Source organism: Nanorana parkeri, unplaced genomic scaffold (assembly GCF_000935625.1).
Source record: "Nanorana parkeri isolate BGI_ZX_2015 unplaced genomic scaffold, ASM93562v1 scaffold767, whole genome shotgun sequence".
NCBI classification, from domain to species: Eukaryota; Metazoa; Chordata; class Amphibia; order Anura; family Dicroglossidae; genus Nanorana; species Nanorana parkeri.
In genome coordinates this window covers 591,949-609,026 of record NW_017307035.1, presented here as the reverse complement: position 1 = coordinate 609,026, position 17,078 = coordinate 591,949, and the positions used below count along the sequence as shown (strand labels likewise).

General features: G+C 43.4%; 1 protein-coding gene across 2 annotated transcripts in view; it reads right to left on the bottom strand.

Annotated features, from left to right (window-relative positions):
- The window catches only part of ASPHD2 (aspartate beta-hydroxylase domain containing 2), a 44,384-nt gene extending 32,579 nt beyond the window's left edge, over nt 1–11,805 (bottom strand). Inside the window, exon 1 of one of the 2 annotated variants that reach the window (XM_018564636.1) lies at nt 11,411–11,805. The gene's annotated coding sequence lies outside the window, so the exon portion shown is untranslated. The remainder of the gene's footprint in view (nt 1–11,410) is intronic. The other variant, XM_018564637.1, reaches the window with a different exon arrangement.
- Nucleotides 11,806–17,078: the final 5,273 nt, after the last annotated feature.

The window sequence follows — 17,078 nt, the reverse complement described above, 5'->3', positions numbered from 1 at the left end:
ACGCAGCTGGGCGGATCCAGACATAATTGTCGGGATCTGCTTCAGCGGCGGCGTCTTAGTATACCGTGAGCAGCAGCTCGCGGTATACTGCGGCGTCTCAGTATACCGCGAGCTACAGCTCGCGGTATACTGAGCCTAGGGTGACCCTAGTTTGTGTCCTCCCGTTACCCTAAGGAGGAGAACTATGGGGAAAAGCCTTAACCCCATAGGTTTCCTTTAAGGGACTATTTGCATGTTATGTTTTAATGCACAGTTTCCGATGCAGTAAACCATGTGCCATTATCACCCATAATAAAGAGATGTATGTTCCCATCCCATCTCCCATTATTAAAAGTATGACAGGTCTGTTTTTTTTAATTGCATTTTAGTGCATTGTCGGGCCTGTGGGATGTGTAAATGGAGAAAGAACAAGTGTCATCAGCCACCACAGCAGAAGGACTTATGTCACCGCACATGTAGTCCTTTGACACTTCCTACCGTCCATGTTACTGAATGTCCGCACCTCAGTATGGACATGGACTGGAGGAACTGTCTGCAGGAGCCAAGCATTGCATGTGCAATCCACTGATCATGACTGCAATGCAAAAAAAATAAATGTTTTATTTTTGAAGAAGTGCACATATATTTAAAAAGTTGGAATTTCCCTTTAATCCTTAAAGAAAATGCATGCTGACGCATGACGACCTACCTGCCATAAATCTAAATGAAGAGGGTTGTAAAATCCAATTACACGATGAATTCTCTTTGGGTTTTGTTAAATACAAGTGTTAAGTGAATAGCATATTTGGTGAAAACAAACAGGGAAGATGTCATTCAAATGGCTGAGAAGATGTTTTTGTTGTGAAGGTTAGCTTCCTCTCTATAGTCGTGTATTGACAAAATACGCTAGTGAGAGGAAAGGCTGTTTCTGTGATACACCCACTCAGGAGCAGCTGCTGGGACTACAAATATTTAATGCTTCAGCATGCAGCAGACCTCCTGTTCCTGGCATCACATTCATGGCTTGTTTCTTCCATGGGAAGGACACATAGAAAACATACAGCTAGAAACTCTACAAGATGTATGCTGTATAATAGGCCATATATCTTTATTAAGGGACAGATAGATGGGAAATTATATTAAACAAGCATTTATTGGTAACATACAGGGCCAAGGATAGATCTTTGGAAAAGGAAAAGCGATAGTGCCGTCTAAAGCAAACACGTTTTTGCTTTCATTTAAAGAGAACCTGTTCTATTTCTGTGCAATACATCGTACCTACTGCAATGTATAATCTGGTGCAGTATGATCCCCCACCCTGCTCAGGAAGAAAATAATACAATTCTGTACCATGTTATATAATGGAAAGTGACGTTGATGAAAGTTGGCTGCTGAGGAACTGAATGCATTCTTCCTCACAGCTTTTAAACACTCCCCAAGTCAGCCACATGTATGTTGTACTAGGCGGGAACTTAGAGGGGGCAGCCTGAGAGACTGGGGTTCATCACTAGGCATTAAGGGTAGATTAAAAAAATGCCTGCTTCATATTACACATGTAATTCCAACCCCTATTCACATGGGGATTTTGCTGCATTCTGGGATCCCTACAGAGTCTAATCAGCAGGAATCCCAGATGACCCGTTCAGATGTGGCTGCTGGATCCATTGAAATTAAAGTGACATTAAAGTCAAAAAAATGTTTCCCTCCCCCCAATGTTAATGTCAGCACTTACCTTAAATGATGTCTCTTAATCCGATCTTCCTCTTCTTTCCTGATGTTTTCATCTGTCCCTCCAATCCAGCGCTGACTCCTGTCTGCTTGCTGGCACTTCCGATCCCACGGTGTCTGCATGCGGGTGCACGCAGCCATAGACTTACCTTGCGTCTCTGCTCGTCTCCCGGCCGAAAATGCGAACTGCGCATGCACCCGCCCAAGATGCTTTGTGGCTGCCTGAGCAGTTTCGGATTCTTAGGCGGGAGCATGCGGCGAAAACAGGGTAAGTTTAAACCGCTGTTAAATCGTTTTTTTTTTTATGACACTTTTTGCCTATACCTACTGGTTGCTAGCAGTAGCTATAGGCAAAACAATCCGGAGGGTTTAGAACCCTTTAATATTTTTTTAATTTATATTAAAAAAAAGGAGGCTAATGCTTATTAAAAAAATATTTTAAATGTTCAGTTCCTCGTTCTCTAATTGTTCCCCGCATAGCTCTTCCTCCCACCCCCTGCACGGGTGTCTTCATCAGCTAAGCATCTGCTGTGGAGGCACCCGTGCATGCTCACTCCCGTTCATGCCCCCAAGTAGCGGTGTGCGTCCATAGACACACACAGCAATGCGGCAGGCCTCGACCCTCCTCTCCACCCAGCAGATTAATGGCAGAAGGAGCCTATGGCTCCGCTGCCCTCAGCATCCTCCTCTGCAAACCAGGAAATTTGGGGTATCGCGTACTGTGGCGTGTCAGGACCGGTGGCGTTGACACAGGTAACGGTGGTGGTGGCATTAAGGTAAAAAATGCCCAGCCTTTATTACTACTTTAATGACGGGGTGACAGCGGCAGTCAGCATGCAATCATACATGGTGCAATTACATGCAGTTTGGAATAGATGATTGTCTGGTCGCTGGATGCAGGATCCCAAACCACATGTAATCGTACCATGTACAATTTCATTCAGCCTGCTGCTGAAACCATGCCACCAACTTCAATGGGTGCAGCGGCCACATCTGAACAGGGACACCTGGGATCAAATAACGCAGCATAAGTCCCCATGTGAATGGGGCCTTAATCAGCTCACTTTATTTTCCTGAGTGAACAATCATTTATCAAGGGGGTGGGGGGTTGAATCAGCTAGGAGGTGCGGTGGACACTTTAGTTTGACGTGGACACCATTTTTTTCAATCTATTGATAGATAAAGGTTTCCAATTTTGATATATTTGTATAGGAAAAACAGTTGCCAATTTCACAAGAAGACAAAGCAATTTTTCCCCATCTGTAGCAATCCTTATCTCTTTAATTAGCATGCTTTAAAATTTATAAGGCAAAGCAACAGGTTCACTTAAAAGATAGCCACACCAGCAGCTAATAATTACTGTACCTTCTAAAAGGGCAGAACACAAGAAAAAAAAAAACAAAAAACACAGTAGCAGCCTCCATTTTTCTTATGATACATTTCCTCTATGGTGTGTGTGTATACAATAGGAGGTTCACAGTAAAGCAACAGTACTCAGAAAAAAGAGAAAGAAGGAAAAAAAACAGAGCCAATCCATACTATACATTGTAAGAAACCAGCAGCTACCATTTCTCTTCATGGCTGGCTCCATTCCCAGCCTGATATCATACCTCCCAACTGTCCCTCATTTTAAAGTGGACTTTTAGGCCTGGGTCACACCTGGGCGTTTTGCAGCGCGTTCCTACGCGCTGTAAAAAACACTCAACATGTGAAAACCAATAATGGCCTATGGGCATGGTTCCCACCTGTTCCCACCTTCGCCCAAAGAAGTACAGGAGCTTCTGTGGGGCGTATTTGTCGCGCGTATCCATTAGGATACAGCCGGACAGCCCTTGGAAACGCACGTTTCTTTTACTGCAAATCGCGGTAAAAACGCGTGGCACGAAACGCACATATTCCGTACGCCTAGGTGTGAACCCAGCCTTACCCATATCTTAAAAACAACAACAAAACACAACTTTAGAAATGTTTAGTAGTGACAATACAAACACATACTTCTGGATCAGGGCTGCCCATTAGGTCGATCGCGATCTACCAGTGATCGCGGTGTCCTCTCTAATCTGGATCCGTGGAAAAGTAAAAGTGAAGCTGCAGTCGGCGGCGGGGGGCGGAGGACGGAGCCTCTTTCACAGCAGCATTCTGAGCGGTGAGGACAGAGAGAGCCGCTCGGCCTGGATCTGACAGCCGGCGGCTCTCTCTCTCCTCACCGCACATGCTGCTGTTACAGCGGCTTCTTGCCACGTGCGCAAAAGGAGCTGGCTACGACTATGCTCCAGTGCTGCTCGTGCGGCTGCCGGCTGAATGTGTCAGACGTCGCAGATGGAAAGGGGCAGGACACCTCTCCCCGTGTGCAACATCGGCCACACAAGCACCGCGGGAGGATAGGACCTCTAGAACGCACTGGAATGCATGCCGGCCGTATACCCGGCGTTCAGGGGCGTGGGGTTGCACCGCAGCCATGTCCCACGCCCACAGTTCGAACACCCGCACCTTAGTGCCTGCATTCCGGTCCAGTATGATCTGCAAAAATAGTGCTTGCAGCATTTTTTGCGGATCGCACTGGACCGGAAAGCCGGGTGCAGGAGATCCCACTGTGGGCGAGGGGCCTGGCTGTGGTGCCATTGACTTCAATGCACTGCCACGCCCCCTCCCGCAGGTGTTTTTTCGTTGGTAGATCTCATTGAGCTCATCATTTGAAAAGTAGATCTCCAGACGAAAAATTGTGGGCACCCCTGTTCTAGATAATTGCCGGCTTTGTATACCTTATTTCTCTTTTCTTCCCTAGTCTTCTGGCAAGTGGCCATGTTTACTTTAATTTGAAGCGGACCTTTACACTCAAAAATCTAATTCTGCCAATGCATCCCTCTATGTATGACTATTAATAATAACAGACATGTCCAGTGTGAAATATTTACACTTGCAAAGCATTCACTTCCTGCTTTGAAAGGGCAAAATGACTTCAATTTGCCAAAGCAATGCACACTGGGATTGCCTTGTCATCAGCAGAGCATTGCTGGGAATTTCATCTCAGTGAAAGGCATTTTCCTCCCCTGAGATGATGTGCATGGTCACATGTGACAATTTTCAGGAAGTAAATGAAGACCTAGTAATCTGCCCTTAGTAAACATGGCCACTGTCAGAAGACTGGGGAAGAGAAGAGTAATAATGTATGCAAAGAATACAAAGCCTTCAATTACCTAGAAGTATCCGTTTGTAGATTGTCATTACTAAACATTTCTAAAGGTGTGTTTGTTGTTATTTTAAAAAGATTTGGGTAAAGGTCCGCTTTAACACTAGGTAAACGTCCTAAATGTGTGTTGGAATGCATATCAGACATTTACAACATAAGGCTCAGATATCTGGAGACATATGACTTAGCAAGTGTTTCTCCATGCAAATGAGTCTTGGGCTCGTCAGTGGTAATGGCAAAACAACCAACCAAACAAGAAATGAATGCTACAAGACCAATGTGTGTAGATGTTTGTTCTCTCTCTCCCCCTCTCCTCTCTCTCTCCCTCTACAGCTTCACAGAGATCACCATCTGAGAGTCAGCAATGCCGTGAAGCATCTTTTAGTGTTTAGCCATAAAATATATCATTATAATAATTTCCATAAAAGACTGTAACCTTGAAGTGAAACTATTACGCAAGTGTTTCTATAGGTTATATTAATTGTTCCCTGTAGTACTAGTGATAAAGAAAATAATAGCCTTCTCATCACATCCATGATATGCTTATTCATCAGGTCCTCTTACTAATGATGAAGGAGGAAGGGTGGGTGCCTTATATTGGTTTAGGTTTTTCTCTTCCATAGGTGAAGGAATCACAGTGAGGTTAGAAGATATGGCTACCATACCATCAACATGATTTAATGAACTATGGCAGCCACATTTTTTTGTCCACATGAAATAAAGAAATGTTGCAAGTAAGTCTAAAGGCAAAACATTTTTTTTCATGTTGTATATGTGTGGGGAATGGTTAAAAACCCTACCAAGTTTATTTTGCCATTTTAGTGCTATTGGGGAGAATTCCTTCCACTACCTGTCTTGTAAACACAACAGGAAGTGAGAGAAAATATCTCCAAAGAGTATTTAAAGGTCTGGATGCTCGTTTGAAACCAAATATAAACAGGCTATTTGCAAACTTTGAGCCTACTCAGCCATTCTCTACTTACTGATTTGACCACACTATATCCGCGACTAATGGTTGAATGAATATCTCCCCTTTAACCTTTATTATTTATTTTTTTCTACTACACTTAAAGGAGCATTATGATTTTCACTCAGCCTCATAATCTGAGCCGACCTGTGACAATGAAACTGTCACAGGTCGGTTCAGTAGATCGGTAAGTGAGCGAACACATACCGTCGCTCGCTCACTTCTCGATCTATCCCTGCAGAGAGCCGTGACTGTCACTCACAGCTCCCTGCAGGGATTCCCCCCTCCCCTGTCCGATCCTCCAGCGCTGACTGGCGAAATGGACGGGGGAGGGGGCAGGCACATCCGGCTCTGCCTCTAGATAGGCACTCACTCACTCTGTCAATCCCACAGCTGGGTGGATCCAGACAGTATTGTTGGGATCCGTCCTGGCGTCTCAGTATACCACGAGCTGTAGCTCGCGGTATACGGAGCTTTGGGTCACGGGAGAACACTAGTTTGTGTTCTCCCGTAACCCTTAGGAGAACTATGGGGGAAAGCCCTGAACCCATAGTTCTCCTTCAAAGGACAAATATAAACTAAATGGTCTGCTTTACTTAACAGCTTAATATAAACTTAATATAAACTAAATGGTCAGCTTCACAAAGGTTCTTGCTAGGTATTTTGTGGCCGCTGCTTTGATAACTAACATCTTTAATTTGTCAGCATTGCAGACAAGGTCCTAAGCTGTGATGTTACCAAAGAAATGCACATGGAAAACAACAAAGCAACAATGGTCTCATAGAAGGAAAACACCCATACATTTTCATAAATTGAATAGATGAAGTTATGAAATTATGAACTGTTCCAATACCCCTGTCTTAGTCTTCCACTTAGTCTTCACCTCTACAATCTATCATAAATGCCACTGAGATTTAATTAGCCTTACCACCATTTCTCATGTGTTCTTTTAATCCTTTTACAGGCTTTTTATCATCCAGGGAACAAAACTGAAAGTATTATTCTGTGCCTTGAATGCTTTACAACCTCACAGATACCAAACAGATGCTTACATGCCTCCTATATACTTCGAATGTGCTCTTCATTCATACCCCTATCCCATCAGCAGCTACAAGAATACTTGTAGGAAGGCTCAACCCTCTGCAGTCCTCTCCTCTGCTCTATTAGACATGACCCTACCTTTAAAACAAAAAGGTGGACAAATGAATGTGTACCATTAGTCCATGAATAGTGAAAAAATAACATTTAAAACATGCTAGATAACAATAAATACCATTAGGCTAACGATAATCACGCATACCTCCCAATAAAACTTCCCCAGTGGTAATAAGTACACAACTTGCATGTGCTAGCTACTGCCAAGTGGTGATGATTTATTTATTAATGTTTGGTTTTTAGTGCGGTGCATATATTTTGAATATTTTGTTATATAGTTAGCACGGCACCTTTCATAATAGTAGGCCGTTTGAGTTATCCATATCCCTTCATTTTTGGTTTAGTAACAAACTAGAGAAAACCTCAAAAACTGGACACCAGCTTTAAGTTTCAACAGGCATGGTCTACTGGGCTCCTGGGATTTTCCCTCCTTTAAAATGAATCATTCTATATTAAAACATTGTAAGTGGCACCAGGTTTAAAAAACAAACCCCATTAGTTTCCTAAAGATACTTGTCCTTTGGAGCACACAACTTTGGAGATTAGAAAAACTGACTTGAGGAATTCAAGGGCTTATCTGTCTGACTATTGGACCTGGAATTAGAACTGAAGCCAAAACTTTTTGTTTTAGTTTTGGATAGAGTAAGGGAGGGTTATAACCCCTGTCAGCCACCACTGGGGAGATTTTCCAGCACTTTCTGACCAATAGCAACAACAGGAAGTGAGAGGAAATCCCTCCAAAGTGAGGGAAATCCCTGGTGGTCAGTAGGGTCACCAAAACTTCCCCCATTAGAAGATTTCCCCTCTATTTCTGTCTGATGACAGCCCAAAATTTGGAATTTTATTTTTTCACTTTCAGTGGTGGTCACCAGAACAAAGAGAACTCTACACATCACACCCTCGTTCAGTTTTCTTACAACTAGCCCATCACACACAGACCAATGTAGTTCGCAATTAACACTCATCAGCACCAACACCTGGCAGAGTTTCATCAAAGGACAGATTTCCGTTTTGAGCATGTGCAGCTTTCATCTTGAGATTTTTGTTGTACAACGCCACAAACCTGTCAATTTTCCTCCAATTATACAAATGTTTTCTAGCCTCCTTGAAAGACAAAAGTCTGCCAGTTGTACAGTAATTGAGGTTGTGCACTCCCCATCAACTGGCAGATTTTCAGACGAAAACGCAATTGCAGACAAATATCTCCAGATAATTGTAAGGTGTATGGGCACCTTCAAGGTGCCCATACACCTTACAACCATCGCAAGACTTTTGTCTTCGATGGTTGTAAGCTAAATTAAAAGCTCGTACGATCTGCCCATCTTGGACAGGCAGATCGTACTTGCGATCATCGCCATAACTGCAATGAGGGGCGGGCTTTCGATGACTGCAAACGGGCAGTGTGTGCGTGCGTACACCGGCCCGTTCGGCAGTTGTCGAACAAGAAGGCCACTAACTAAAAATCGTACGATTCTCGGTGGGTTTTCAAGCCTGCTAGTTCGACAGAGAGGTGCGACCGTACACTAGAAACGGTCGCACGCCTTCCATACACTTTGCGATTATCGTATAATCGCGGGATTTCCCACGATTCTCGTACGATAATCGTACAGTGTATGGGCACCTTTACAGGGACCCATACAGCAATAAAAACAGGTGTGCTATTCTCTCTCCACTCTATCCAAAACTAAATAGAAAGTGTTGCTATCAGTTGCACTTTAGACCTGATTTAGAAGTAGCAGGAGGTGCAGTCTTTGACTTTGCTTCCTCAAATGAATGTAAATTTTGCTGTATGTATGGGAACATGTAACAACTGTAAAAGAAGTGTTATCCTAATTTGCCTGCATTAGTGTACTGTATGCTTTACCCCACTTAGCAATTGCCCATAGCAACCATTAATCTTCTCCCTTCAGTTACATGAAAATGAAAGAGAGAAGCGGATTGGTTGCCATACACAGCTGCTCCAGATTTTGCTAGCTCCGGGCTTGGTCTATTGCCCTCAATGTATTTTTTCATGTCTGTGCATGTTAATGTGTTTGCAAATAGATGGCAATACATCCAATGTGAACAAGCCCTTAAGACCCTGATGGCCAACCTAAGTGGTAATTTGACCACCACTGCCTTAAAATATCAGGGGTAAATGAATTAAAAGAGAACTATGGGGTCAGGGCTTTTCCCCATGCTTCTCCTTAGGGTAACGGGAGGACACAAACTAGCGTCCTCCCGTCACCCTAAGCTCAGAATACCCCGAGCTACAGCTCGCGGTATACTGAGACGCCGCACCGGAGCGGATCCCGACATCGATGTCCACCCTAGAGGGTGGAGCTGGAGGTTTTATTGGCAGGGTGGACAAATTAATATAGAATTCAGGGTCCAGTCTGCCCAACACAGGGACCAGTCTGCCCAACACAGGGACCAGTCTGCCCAACACAGGGACCAGTCTGACTTTTTTTTTAGTAGCTGGATCCATTGACAACAACTAGAGAAAACCTAAAAAGTTAGGTGCCAGCTGTAAAGTTTAAGGAGCATTGGTGAAGGAGTCTGTGAAAGTTCTCATTCATCCAGGTCATGGTATATCTGTAAAAAATAAGTCTGGGCAGCTGGGCTTGCTGTATTTTTTCATGAAGACGTTTCACTGGTCATCCAACCAACTTTCTTGAAGACGTTGAGAATTGAGAAAGCTGGTGGGATGACCAGTGAAACGTCTTCAGAAAAATACAGCAAGTCCAGTTGCTTTGACTTATTTTTTACAGATATTGGTGACATGGCACCTCAGGATTTGTCCAGCCTTGCTTCGTTGTAAAGCCAATGGTGCCAATTCTTGCATATCAGTCCTGCTCCCTGGTTAACGGCCCGCATACACCTCTTAGCCCCCTCAAAAAGGTTACTCCATTATGTAAAATAAAGAAAATAAAAATGACTAAACTAAAGAAAAGCTGCCTATGTCCAGAACTTGACTAGTTATATCATATCTAGAATCATCACAAAAGTTCCACCTAAATTCAGTTACAAAAGAAAAAGAACATAAAATTAAAAGTAAAATAGTTGCCCATAGCAAGGAATCAAAAACACGGCTACCATTTAAACACAGGGGCAGGCAACCCCCAGCCTTCCAGCTGTGGTGAAACTACAAACCCTATCATGCATCTGCCTCTAGGGGGGTCATACCTGTGGTTGTCAGTCTTGCAATGCCTCATGGGATTTGTAGTTCCGCAACAGTTGGAGGGCCGGAATTCGCCTACCCCAATTTAACATTTTGAAGAAACAAAGCAAGCACCTGATTTGCTGCTGGGGGCATCTCCCTTTTTTAACTGAACACAAAATGTAAAGCTATTAAACGATTGGTTCACGGCTTCCATGGCAACAGCACAAACGAATCAGTTTTCTTGAGTTTTGTTCGCAGCAAATGGTTCAGTTTACAGTTTAAAAGCATCAAAGTTCCATTATGCAAACAATCGCCATAAAAAAAAAAAAAAAGCAGCGGGCAATACAGCCAATATTTCCACAGCAGCTAAACTTTGTATGTAAACACCAAGTCGGCTCAGATGGTCTACAGACTATCATTCGTTGAATAAAGGCCCTGTGGTGCAATGCTATTAAATATATGTCATGGAAGTTCCCGGTGAAAAATCAGCCGATCCGATGAGACCCACCAAAAGCGGTGTACTTGGGGAGATGATAGAAATTGTGTTTGTGCAGCCATCTATGAAAGCTTCATAGGAATAGATCATAGTAGCGGCCAGAGAGGCGTATGTGGCACCCCTGGGGGCCCCCCCAAATAGATCTGATCACTAATAGGCGAGGACTGTTCGGCAGGACAGCTTGGCCGAACCCTCTGCAAACAGCTTACGGCTAAAAGGACTGCTGCAGATCTCTCTACCTGTTTAGCATACATATTACACTTAATCAGCCACCCACAGAAATGACCAGACTGTAGGAAATGACATGTCTGAATGCACCTCTCATATAAAGCTATGGGACATAGCAGAGGAAGGAAAAAAATGTAGCATTCATTTAAAGGTGTGCTGGGCTAGCATGTCTGTGATATAATCTGCAGTGCTTATACAAAGCATATGCAGTTCTAGCAGGACACATTATTCTCCAACCATCTCCCTGAGCCACTATGCACCAGTCATGGCAATTATCATCCAACCCCATATAGATATCATCATAAAAACAAGAACAATGCTAAAGGATGAAATCAAACCATTCCAATACAAGGATCAGAAGTCACCTTTGCATTAACCCAGGCCCACCATGCAATCTTCAAAGAGCCAATAGGAGCTGGGCATGTCAGATCCCCACGAGCAGTAAATGAAGATTTCATGATGACAGCATTCAAACATCATGCATTTTATTAGGATTGGATTCAGAAGGCTTGCAATCTACCGTACCTTCTATCACACTGCTTTGGGATGATGGGTTGATCTTCTCACTCTTGTCATGTCTCACCCTGTCATTCGTTTTTTTCAACACACTCATTTAAATACGTACGTATATTGCAGTAAAAATCCCCTAACCAACCTGCTGCATTATCTCCGGCTCGCACCGAGCCTTTAAATCCTGCCGTGGCTCGGCCTCGCAAAGCAGCATGGGACTTGTAGTTCCGGCTCCGAGCTCGGGCGGCGGCTGCATCTTTCCTTCGAACTTCAGGCAAGCTCCTTCATATTCCGCACGCTTAGCGCTGGTAGAGGTGTTTACGGATGGAGGGTGCTGGAGATGGAGGCGGGCAGGAGGGTGATAGCAGCTGAGGCAGAAGACGGCAGAACTACAACGACCGTGAGTCTTAGCGAAGGATTTTTTTTTTCTAACAATGTGGCGTGAGCTGGCAGTTGTAGAGTGGGATCCTCCATCTACAGCGCCACCTGCTGGCAGATCATAGAGCACAGCTCAAAGCGGAACAAAGTCCGCACAATAGCGGAGGATTGATCAGACATCGGCAGTGGTACTGGAGTGCCCGAATGTGATTCACACCATAGAAGGCTAATACCACCCCAACTGTCACCATGATTTATAGAAACTCTCAACCTATGACCGACATCACTGACTCACTACTCAATGGTGCAGCAGAACTCACATACAAGTCATTGGAAACATGGAAATGTATGGGTAAACATTGTTCTAGATCATCTGATTGCTACATCATAGATGATAAAGGGGCAACAATAATACAAGATAAACATTGGTTACAAATACTAAAAGAAGGCTGTATAATGGATAGTATACAATATTACTCAGCACACGCAGGACATCTAGTGGCCAGAAATGGGTATTAAACCCAGGGAACATTTTTACCCACTTTATATCAGAGACTTGGAAAAGATACAACAGTATACATCAAGGTGCAATTTTTTTGGGCACCAACATAGCACCCCAACCATACACAACAGTGTATACATTACAGCATAATGTAATTATTTACTATGCAAAATCAATAAAAAGATTTTCCAAAAAAAAAAAGTGCAATGTTTTTATTGCAGATATATTTATAAAGAGCCGACAATTATTGCAATGCATTACAAATTGTACATAACATTCCTGCCGTCAAGGAGCTTGCAGTCTAAGGCACTGATACCCAACGATACAGCCCAAGGGCCATATGCAACCCCTTATTGCAGATATTTATATAGTGCTGATTATGTACACAGTGCTTTACATACTTCGTCTTTTTTGCACGTATGCGCCCCTGACGCATGTTTGCACGTGTGTATGTATGGGTGGGGACTTACAAAATGTTTTTTGTTTTTTTATTCTTTTTTATGGTGTAACTTTAAATTTGGGGGGGGACTTACAATTTTTTTCCCTTTTTTTCCCTTCTAGAGAGCTCGGGCCGGCCGTTTTTTTACTACGGCCGGCCCGGAGGTGGTTAATATCAGTCCCTGCCCTCAAGGAGCTTACAATTTAAGGCACTGATACCCACCCCTGCAGTGAAGGAACCATACGTGACCATTTATTTATTTATTACAGGTATTTATATAGTGCTGATTACATACACAGTTCTTTACATACTGCACATTAATATCACTCCCTGCCCTTAAGGAGCTTACAAATTAAGGCACTGATACCCAACCCTGCAGTCAAGGGACCACACGTGACCATTTATTTATTTATATAGCACAGGCAATTTACTCAGCGCTTTACATACTGTACATTCCCATCAGTCACTGCCCTCAAGGAGCTTAAGGTCCCTATCGCACACCCATGCAGGACCAATTTAGAAAGGAGCCAATTAATCTGCCAGCATGTCTTTGGAGTGTTACAGGAGGAAACTGGATTACCTAGAAGAAACCCACACAAGCACAGGCAAATGCCTTTCAGATAGTGTCCTGACCAGGATTTGAACTGGGGCCCCCCAGTCCTGCAAGGTGGAAGTGCTAACCACCAAGCCACTGTGCTGATCATTTGGTGTCAGTAGTAGGGACCTTTAATAACAGTAAGCAGTCTCTAGCAGTCTAATGCAACATGTCCCTAGTCAGATTCATCCACTCCCATAGCATTTCCTCTAATATGTCTTCAGTCTATAACGATCTTCTGTAGCATTACATACAGGTGAAACTCTAATAATTAGAATATCGTGCAAAAGTAATTGCAGTAAGTGCTGCAAAAGGGGCCCAAACCAAGTACTGAGTACATATGCATGCTTGTACTTTTCAGAGGTCCGATATTGTTCTATGTACAATCCTTGTTTTATTGATTGCATGTAATAATCTACTTTTTTGAGGTTGTGGATTTGGGGTTCTTGGCGTTTTCATGAGCTGTAAGCCATAATCATCACAATTATGACAAATCACGGCTTGAATTATCTTGCTTTGTATGTAATGAGTCTATCTCGTATATTAGTTTCACCTTTTAAGTTGCATTATTGAAATAAATGAACTTTGCACGATATTCTAATTATTCGAGTTTCACCTGTATAATACATATTATATGCGGCCCTTTAGAGATATTAGGGGTCGCATTTGAGGCCCCCCAATACATTGTAAGTTGACAACGACTCATTTAAGGTCCCTTTGCAGGCATACTAGGGCCAATTTAGAGAAGAGTCAGTTACCCAGCAGCATGTCTTTGGAGTGTGGAAGGAAACCCACACAAGCACAGGGAGAACATGCAAACTCCATGCGGATAGTGTCCTGGGTAGGATTTGAACAATTGCCATAAGGTATACGTGCCAACAACTAAGCCAACAGAAAGAAATGCACACAAAATGTATTTAATTTATTATAGTGCTATAGTCAGCCACCAAATACATATATGGTATATGATATAAAACAGATTTAAAAAAACACAACATACAGTGCTATCATGGAAATGTTACCCGCAGACTATTCAAACAATCTAATAATCCTAAAGCTTCTACACAGGTGCTAATTGGTCTCCACAGACTGGGTATTCATAATTAAATAAGGTGAGAACATCTACTTTGGTATTGTCCCTTCATCCAATTATTTTGAACACAAACTATAACTTACATGAATGCAGGCTCTGACACCCATAGATCTACTGACCCGTCCCTCTGCCTATTTCATGTAGTTAATCCCTCTAGGTCACCAGTGACCAAACGACCCTCCCGCTGGGAACACATCTGCCTTATCGCTGCTAAGAAGGAAATCTTAACAAGCTGGCTTTCACCTACCCCTCCTTCCTTAGCCGCCCTGAAAGAATTACTACATAAGTTGATGTCCCTAGAGAAACTTGACGCCCGAGATAACTATACCCACACTGACGGGTTTTTCTCCACCCGGACCCCGTTTTTAAGCTGGGAGCTGCCCTAGGAAAGCTCCAAGAGTTGATGTCCCTCTTTAAGGACACTAAATGGTACCTTGAAGCGAAAATTGCTTCAACCCTGGGACCCCTGAATGTCCTTTAACACCACTCCACTCGCTAACAGGTACACTTACTTGGCATAAAATCAGCCCCCAAATACCCCTAGGGTGCCGACAAGCCAGGTGGATGTGCAACGGTTCCACAAATGAATCAGTGTAATACATGCGCTATGTCTGTGTTCTATAATTTATTGTTTATTGTCTGTTGGATTCCTTGTATTTTCTGTTGAATATTGTAATGTATTCTTACTTACCTTTATCATACAGGACTTTTAGTCGCTGAAAATGTTATAATTTCTGCGATTAAGCCTGCTTTTTTATGCATATATTATTGCAAACATTTCTTCAATAAAAAAAAACAAAAAAACAATTGCGTGTGCGAGCGAAACCTCAAAAAAACTATAATACCCAAAATTGGCCATAGGCGACGCTTTAAAAGCTTTTACCGCTCATCAGTTTAGTGTCATCAGCGATTGATGGCCCTAAAATTATTGCTCTCACTGCGGCGTTCGCGGCGATATGTAACGCATGTAGCGCAATTGACGTTTTCGCGCTCGGGTGCACCGGACGCGTATTTACGTTTATATGTGCGTAAACGTGGGGGTGGGGGACTCATCAGCTTCTTCTCTCTGGCAATAGCAGCCAGATGACTGACAGGTGAATGCGGAAGTGATGTGTTTACACATTACTTCCGCATTCGCAGCACGGAGGGAGATCAGCAAGGAGGAAGATGCTGAACTCCCTCCCATCTTACCTCCTGACACCCTCCCCTGCCAGTCCCGGGCCGCAGATGGGGCAGCGGATCCCGGGATTGAAGGTGAGGGGTCAGGAGAGGGGGGCGGCGGCGGCACTCGAGAGGGGGGCATGTAACCAGCACATACACTCGATCGGCAGGCTATAGAGCCGCCGATCGTTTGTATGTGAAACAGCCGGTAACGGCTCTTTACATTGGACGGGTTTTTTCTGCCCGTGCGCGCGCTAGGGGGCGCGCGCGAGCAGAAAAAAGCTACCGTCTGCAGACGGCAACCCGCAGATGCGACTGTGCCATCCATCCGTTTTTTTGCAACGGGCAGACGCCAACTGGTTGAAAGTCCAATATGTCTGAGTTATGTCAGCCCACATAGTGTGCTGCCAGTATTATGTGATCCCCACTCTATCCTTAGATGTCCTTCCAATGACACAAAATATCAATGTTTTTATTTTCTTCTAAGCTTTGATTAAAGCATAGTCATTTACAATACAATTTATATTAACTGTAACATCAAAAAAGATATTTGATAACTTCCACAACTTGAAATACAGTTGAGTTGAGGATGTTCACTCAAAAAAAAAAAAAAGGAGTACGGGCTTGTTCACACCACGTCTGTTGAGCTGCGTTTTTCTGCACCCCACCTCACTTGTATGGTGTGGACAATTGTGTAAGATAAACTTACTAGACAAACATAGAGAGTGCTCTACCTCCTTCCTCCAATGATGCTCCACAGAACACCGATGCACAAGCCTTCCACCAGCCCTTCATCATTGTTACATAGTTACATAGTTAGTCAGGTTGAAAAAAGACACAAGTCCATCGAGTTCAACCTATAGAGATAAAAAGGAGAAGAAAAGCCTAAACAGAACACCATGCCCACAATTACCCACTGTTGATCAAGAGGAAGGCAAAAAAAACCCCCTATAAAGCATAATTCAATTTACTTCAACAGGGGAAAAAATTCCTTCCTGATCGCATAAGGCAATCGGATATTCCCTGGATCAACAATCTCTGATGCTTAATATACCTCTAAGAACTCAATATCCAGTAATATTCTGTGCATTTAGGAATACATCCAGGTGTTTTTTAAAACAATTAACCGAGCTAGCTAGAACAAGCTCCTGGAGGAGTCTATTCCACATTTTCACAGCTCTAACTGTGAAGAATCCTTTCCGTATGCAAAGGTTAAACCTCTTTTCCTCCAGACGCAAAGAGTGCCCCCTTGTCCTTTGCAGTGACCTTAACGTGAATAATTTGGCACCAAGTTCTTTATATGGACCATTTATGTATTTATACATGGTGATCATGTCCCCCCTTAATCGCCTCTTCTCCAGAGAGAACAAATTCAGGTCAGCTAATCGTTCCTCATAGCTGAGCTCCTTCATGCCTCTTATGAGTTTAGTCGCCCTTCTCTGCCCTTTCTCCAGTTCCACAACATCCTTTTTGTGAACTGATGCCCAAAACTGTCCTGCATATTCCAGATGAGGT